This window comes from Macrotis lagotis, chromosome 1 (genome assembly GCF_037893015.1).
Source record: "Macrotis lagotis isolate mMagLag1 chromosome 1, bilby.v1.9.chrom.fasta, whole genome shotgun sequence".
Lineage (NCBI taxonomy): Eukaryota > Metazoa > Chordata > Mammalia > Peramelemorphia > Peramelidae > Macrotis > Macrotis lagotis.
In genome coordinates, this window is record NC_133658.1 from 60,989,830 (window position 1) to 60,997,978 (window position 8,149).

An 8,149-nucleotide genomic window follows, 5' to 3' on the forward strand; every position below is an offset into this window, starting at 1 on the left:
GTGAAGAGCCAAAAATGATTAAAGAGATTAAATACCAGTTTTAAATGGAAAACTCAAATTAATTAAAATTGCTTATCCTGAAGGAGAACAGGCTGAAGGACTTAATAACTGTCACTCCCTCCAGAGGCAGCCCATTCCATTTTGTGGAGAGGCCTAATGGTGAAGAAGCTTTTTCCTTATATTGATCTAGTCAGTTTTGCTGTGATTTCCACACATCATTCCTGGTTCTTCCCTCCAGGGCCAAGCATAGCTACTAGTCCATGTGATGTCTTCAAATAGCTGGATCAGTAATCATGCTTAGGACCCTGCCACCACCAAGTCAAATTAGGGTTCTTTCCACCGATCCTCATAGGGCATGGTTTTGAGATGATTTGGAACCATTCAGGTCATCTTCCTTTGGATGTACTCCAATTTGTCAATATTCTTTCTGAAATGTGATGTCCAGAATAATCACAAATATTCTAGCTATGGTCTGATTAAAGTAGAATATGAGTGACTATTGCAGTCAGTCAACAAATATTGATTAATACTTATCAAATTATATATAATATATTAATATTAAATATTCTAATAAGAGGCAAGCACTAAAGATACAAAAAGAGGCAAAAGATAAACTCTGCTCTCAAGGAGTTAATAATTTAAAGGAGGCAACGACAAGCATACAAATAACACAGAAGAGTTACATACAAGATAAATTGGAAACAATGAAAAGAAATAAGGCACTAGAATTAAGAAAAGCTTTCCCATAGGAAGTGGAATTTTAGTGGAAACTTGAAGGAAGTAAGGGAAGTTAGGAGGCAGAGAGCATCCTATTTGGAGCTGAGAAATGAACTGTTGTTCAAAGAATAACAAGAAGACTGGTATCATTGCACATGGTGAGTACATTAGGGAAATACCAAATAAAAGGCCAAGTCAAGGCTGGGAGGGACTTTTGATGAATTAACTTAGTCAGTGAGTTAATCAGAGGCATGCAAGAGAAACAACTGCATTGATTGTCAGTGAGTTGTGGAAGAAAAATTGAACTAGGCATTCAGAAACCTGGCCTCCTGATCTGGCTCTACCATTAACTAGCTATGTGGCCTTGGGTCAGCCTCATCTGTAAAATTAGTATACGTATATATCTAAATTCCTCTTAGAATCAAGGTAGGGGTTTAGGTGAGATTATGTGGGTGAAAACACTGGGGAAACTCTGAGACCCTGTTCAAATGGGAGGTCCAGATTAATTGGGTTCCTTTGTCCAACCCTTACCCTTTGATACAGTCTCCCTATTCCATTAACTATATTATAGTGGATAGAGAGGTGACCTTAAAGACAATTAATCTAGTTTCAAGTCTGATCTTTGACACAAATCTCTTAATCTCTTAGGCTCCCAGGCAACTCTCTCAGACTGCAAATTGTTCTCGCCACTGGAAGAACCCTCTAGCAAATGGTATGAAAGAAGATGACCTTCCCAACTCCTAGCCTGGCAATTTGTTTCACAAGACATTGTTTGGAAACCAGAGTTTAAGGTTCAGACCTCTGATGGGGTTCCATGGCTTTTCTTTCAGAGTGAAAGAGAAATGCTTCATTTATGAAAGGTCTCTGAAGCAAGCAACTAGGGGTAGGAAACACAGGGCCCTATTCTCTTGTCATGGGGGAAGGAAGCTCACACGATTCCATGTGAGCTCTGGCTTTTCCCCAAAGCTCTCTTCTCTAAGGATGACATATCTTCTTTCATACCTCTACTCCTTGCTTTTTGGAGAGTTTACAGTCATGGTGATGTCATTACCCACAGTCACAACACCCTGGAAGGACTTCCCAAGTCCAACGGCAGTAAATCCATCTTAGACCACTTCACTTGGGTGAGCTGGAGAACCTGGGCCGAGTTTCCAACACTGCTCTGAGAATTAGATTTGAGCAAGAGCCAAGGAGGATGTAGGCCCTTTCTCTCTGACACAGGTCAACTCAGTCATTCGATTAAGCCAGAGTAAAAGGAGGAATGGAGATTATCAGGAATGTAGGTTTACCAGATCTACATTTGTTCAACATTGACTAGAGCATTCAGTTCTCTTTTTGTACCACCATATACAACTTCATATACCACGAATATCTGTGGGTGATAGAATGAGTCAGTTGCCTGAACCAATTGTATATTATCAATAAAAAATATAGTTAGATCAATTAAATGTGAGGTTTTGTTTTTGTTCTATGAACTTCTCAAACCCAGTTCTCGTACCTCTTTACCCCCCTCGTTCCACTCTCCCCTCTGAAATCATTATCATCATCCCAGATCTCTTTTCTTAATCCATTTTTATCTTCTCATGCTCTCAGGAAGTTAACCCAGGTCCCCACAAAAGTTATTGCCTCCCTGTCAAGCCTCCCCAGTGCTGGTTACTCCTTCTTTCATGGATACTCCCAACCTATACTGGTCCAGGAGCTACCAGATTCTTCCTCTACTGCCATTACCCAGAAATCTCTCCACCCTTAAAGTTGACTCTGCCCATCTATGTGCACCATGTCCAGGTCCTTGTTTCAATGATCTACCAGCTTTGAGGTCAACACTTTCTCAAGGAATTTAGTATCTGACTCTTCATTTACCTCTCTACTCCTACTACCTGTTCCCAGACTTGTAGACTTAAACATCCATGTTGATATTGTTTCAAATACTCTTTCGTCTTCTTCCACAGATGACTCTCCCCAAGAAAGAAAGGGTGGGTCCTGAGTAAAGGGGAAATACCAAGAAATGAATAATCAAATTAAGGACATTTCTCACTAAACCAGCTTAATGTTTTCAATAGAAACTATTTGTTGTTATTGTAGTTCAGTTGTTTTCATACATGTCCAACTCTCCCGACTGAATTTGTGATTTTTCTTGGCAAAGACACTTGGTAAAATGGTTTGCCATTTCTTTCTCTAGTTTATTTTATAGATAAGGAAACTGAGGCAGAATAAGTGACTTTCCCAAGGATCACACAGTTGTAAGTGCCTGAGGTTGGATTTGAACTCAGGATGATGAGTCTTCCTGACTCTGGTGCAGCACTCTAACCATATAGACATTATGTAATGTATTGTTTTGCTTATATTTTTAATAATAATAACTAGTAAGAACTACCATTTCCCCAAAATGCTAAGGCCTACTAAGGGTTTTCCTTATAGCGTACATAGGCAACTAATTAGTGTAATGGATAAAGCACTGGACCTAGAGTTTGGAAGACCCAAGTTCAAATCCAGCCTCAGATACTTTCTAGCTATGTGACCCTGGGAAAATCATTTCACCTCTGTTTGCCTCAGTTTACTCATCTGTAAAATGAGCGTAATAATAACACCTACTTCCCAAGGTTGGTATGAAGATCAAATGAAAATAATTATAAAACCCTTAGCACAAGGCCCAATTCATAGTAATGTTAGCTAATATAGTAGTAGTATTATAGTATGTATTATATAGTATGTTAGCTAATATTATTACTTCTACATTACTATTTTCACAAAACCTTAAAGTTTCCAAGGGATTTTCCTTATAACAGTGAACTAGGTGTTATTATTAATTCCATTTTACAGATCAGAAAACTGATCCTCATAAAGATAAAAGATTTGTCCATGATTACACAGATGGGAGAGATGACAGCCAGGATTTCATCTCTGGACTCTGGGTCCATTATACTTTTCACTACATCACCTTTTAAAAATAGTATTAAATACAATAAAACACCTGGTCTCCTCCCTCTATAAGCCAAAGTCATAGATTCTCAGTTCTTCTCTGGCATTCATCCTTAAGCAAGTCACTAATCCTCTCCACTCTGAGTTGATTTATAATAAAAAAGAAGGGGCTTCACTTCCAGGAGTACTGGGTGGAATAATTAATGAAGACCTATAAATATACTTTGAATAATACCAAAGTCAAAGGGTGTATAGAGCTTCTATGATGGTTTATTATTTCTGTCATGAGCCACTTTCTTGGCAGGAGGCAATATTTTGTTAGTTGTAAGTAGATGGGAATAGCAGAAAGCCTTCTTTGACTAAGAGAGACCAAAAGGCCCTGGAACCAGATGGTTATTGGAAAGGATTTTTGCCAACTCTTATTTTTACACAGTTGGAAAATTCACCAAAATAAATATGAATTTCACCTACAAAGACTCTTGACAATTGACACTAAGAAATGCTGAAATAACATGTAAATATCAGTGTCCAAATCCATTCCATTCATGTTTTATTTGGAGAAGAAAGGTCGTCTATTGAGCAAGTAGAGAAGATAAAATTAATGCCTGAATTCTCAATAAAATATGATGGGGATAGAGTCTTGAAAGATTTAAAGCAAGAGAGAGAGAGAGAGAGAGAGAGAGAGAGAGAGAGAGAGACTTTAAAATATAAGGAATGCACCAATTGAAGCCTTCCTATACTTATTTTTTTTAAGAGTTGTAAATCTTTAAAGATAAGAATTAATATAGCCCAATAGTTTCAAGGTAATAAATGACTTTGAAGTTAGGAAGATCTGCCTTTGACATATGATGGATGTGTGACCTTGGATAAGCCATTTAAATGTTTATTGGTTGAGGCAACTCCCTATAAGGGTATAAGGTACAAGAAGGAGAATTTTATCAGCAGCTCCTTTGTTATTATTTCTTCATTTTCAGCTGTATCTGACTCTTCATGACCCCTTTTAGGGTTTTCCTTGACAAAGATACTAAAATGGTTTGCCATTCTTTCTCTGATTCATTTTATACATGAGAAAACTGAGGCAAACAGAAAACTGTGACATACACAGAGCTGAGGCCAGATTTGAACTCATAAAAATGAGCCCTACCTTATTTCAGACCTGGCACTTTATCCACTGAGTCACCTACTCACTTCTATATAGATATCAGCAATTTCCTATAAAGATATAAATATCCAAGAGGTGTGTGGAGGGGGTGGGGAGAAACTCTTAATAAGTACTTTTAAATTCCTTTAAATATTCACCTATATTGTTTTCTGGAATGAAAGTTTTTAAAAAATTTTATACCTCCTTCCCCCAATTGTGATTTCATTAGATTTTAAAATTAAATGTTCTATATGAGAGTCATATTCTAGCTAGATTTAGTAGTGTTAGGAAAATATCCCCACTTCTGTTTAATTGCATTTTGCAAAACTGATTTTTGACATGATAGAGTGAAGAAGATCTGGTTAGATAAGAAGTGAAAAAGAAAATTATGTGGAAAAAGCTTGGTAGTTTCAGTGACTTACAGCCTCAATATAAATCACTGGTATAAAACAGCATTCAAAAATAATGCTAACACAATGAAATCTTTGTTTCAAGAGATATTAAAATGAGATAGGTGATCATCCTGCTGTTCTCTGCCCTAGTATGACTACTGTGTGGAGTTTGGGGAAATCCCATTTTAGGAAGGATAATAAATAAATAAATCTAAGAGCATCCAGATGGAGGATGGTGACCACAATGGGTGGTAAGCAGTCAAAGTGCCCAATGAAGTCAAGAAGGTCTGGAACCAAATTGTAGCCCTCTGCCTCAGTTTCCATGTTTAGAGGTTGGCCTTAACTGTCTATAATCTATGATCTTGTGATCTATATTACAAAAAATCTTGCTTAAAGTTCAAGGAATACTTTGAGAACATACTGTACAGTTTGGTTAAGGACATGGGATCTCCAGAATTAAGGGGTGGGGGAGGGATAAGAGTTGTCTTCAAGTTTTTGCAGGATTATTAATTAAAAGAAGGATTAAGCTTGTTCAATTGTGGAGCCCAGCAAACTCAAGAACTGCAAGTGTTCCACTGGCTTGAACAAAACATAAGAATTGACAAAGGGAAGATGGTTAGAAAATGTCCACTGACATTTTCTCTGGGTCCATTCATATTTTGAAGATCTCAGAGAGATATTTTGTCCCTGCCCCTTCTGAACCTTACAGGGCTGCAAAGAGCCTAAGTAATAGCACATGGCAAGATTCCAGTGGCAAGAGCATTTATTGGAAGAAAGGAATAAATCATCATAATAACTTCCATTTCTATATAACTTTAAGGTTCACAAAATGATCTCCTCACAATGACCTTCTAAGAGCTATAGTGCACGTTGAATTTTTCCCTTTTGCAGATGAGGAAACTAAGGCTCTGGAAGGCCAGTTGACTAAATGATCTTGACCATCATCACCCAGCCATCTAGGATCTGAGGTGACAGGCCCAGATTTCCCAGATTTTAGAAATCCTGCATTCTTTTCATTAGTTATTATTGTTTGTCCTTTCAGTTGTATCCAACTCTCCATGACCCCATCTAGGGTTTTCTTGGCAAAGTTACTAGAGTAGTTTGCTATTTCGTTCTTCAGCTCATTTTACAGATGAGGAAACTTAGGCAAATAGGAGAACTGCCTTGCCCAGAGTCACTCAGCTAGAAAGTGTCTGAGGCTAAATTTGAACTCAGACCCTTCTGACTCCAGAGCTAGCACTCAATCCGTTGAACCCCTAACTACCCATTAATATAATAGGGAATAATGAAATGGGTACCAATCAAGGGATTCAAATTCTAAGCCTGGCTTTGCCCCTAAACAACTGGCCTTGGGAAATCATTTAGTTAATCAGCAAACATTTATTAATTATTCATTATGAGCTGACAGCTAGGTGGTGCAGTAGATAGAGCACTGGCCTTAGAATCAGGAGGACAGAAGTTCAAATCCGACCTCAGACACTTAACTCTTACTAGCTGTGTGATCTTGGGCAAGTCACTTAACCCTGACTGTCTCATATCCAGGGCCACCTCCAATTGTCTTGATTCATATCTGGTCACTAAAGGAGAAAGTGAGGCTGATGATTTAGCACAGCATCCCCCTCACTCAAATTCAATTCACATGCTTGTCATTGCATCACCTCCCTGATGTCATGATCTTCTTCAAAAATGAAGGACAGGGGTGGCTAGGTGGTGCAGTGGATAGAGCACTGGCCCTGGAGTCAGGAGTACCTGAGTTCAAATCCAGCCTCAGACACTTAATAATTATCTAGCTGTGTGGCTTTGGGCAAGCCACTTAACCCCATTGCCTTGCAAAAGAAACTAAAAAAAATGAAGGATAAATATAATGCATTATGAACTAAACACTTTGATAAGCTATGTGATACAAAGAAAAATTCCTGCCCTCAAAGAGTTAATATTCTGATGGTGATAATTCAAATACTCAAAAGGATTGATGATCTCACTGTGGAGAGTTCCTTCCAAAAATAATAGATCATTGATGACTGCTTATTCTGGGCAGTTTTCATTCATGTTCTCCTCAAAAATTTGTGCCAGGATGTCCACTCCATGAAAAAAAAAGATTACATATAGAATGGAAGCTTCCTGTGCTCTCTTAATTGTCAAATTCAATGATCTCTTCTCAGTCCTCATCCTTTTTCACTTATCTGCAACCTTTGACATTGTTGACTGCCTTATTCTTGATGATCTCTTTTCTCCGGGTTACTATGGCAACACTCTCTCCTGGTTCTCCTCCTACCTGAGTGACTATTCATTCTCTCATCTTCATCCAGGTCATGACCAATAAGCATGATTATTCCCCAAGTCTTTGTCCTAGGCTCCCTCTCTTCTCCCTTATTTCATTTAACAATCTCATCAGTTCCCATAGGTTCAATTGTTATCTCTATGAAAATGGATCGCAGATCTATTTGTCCAACCCTACCCTCTCTCCTGACCTCACACTGACTGGATATATGGAGATCTAGAACTGGATATCTTGTAGATATCTCAAATGAATGTCCCAAACTGAATTTGTTATCCATACCGCATATGTTCCCCTTTTTAATTTTTTTTATTTTTCCAACTATATGTTATGAAAGTTTTAAACACTCATTCACTTGCATTTTTATGTTGCATACTTTTCTACCACTCTTCCACCCCACCACCCTACCCTCAGCAGAGAACAGTCTAGTAAAAGTCGTACATATGCATTTGTTTTTTAACCTGCTTACATATTAGTTATTTTGTGTATAAGGAGTTAGGACTAAGGGAAAAGGAAGAAAACCATGGGATAAGAAAGAAAAACATGAGAGAGGCTTTTTTAAAAATGAACTTAGTATACATTCAGATTCTGTAGTTTTGTTTTGGGTTTTCTTGTTTTCCTCTGGATGAGTATGCCATTGTTCACAATAGGTCTCTCAGGGTTGTCCCAGATCTCTGAACTGTTGAGAGGAGCTGCTTCTAT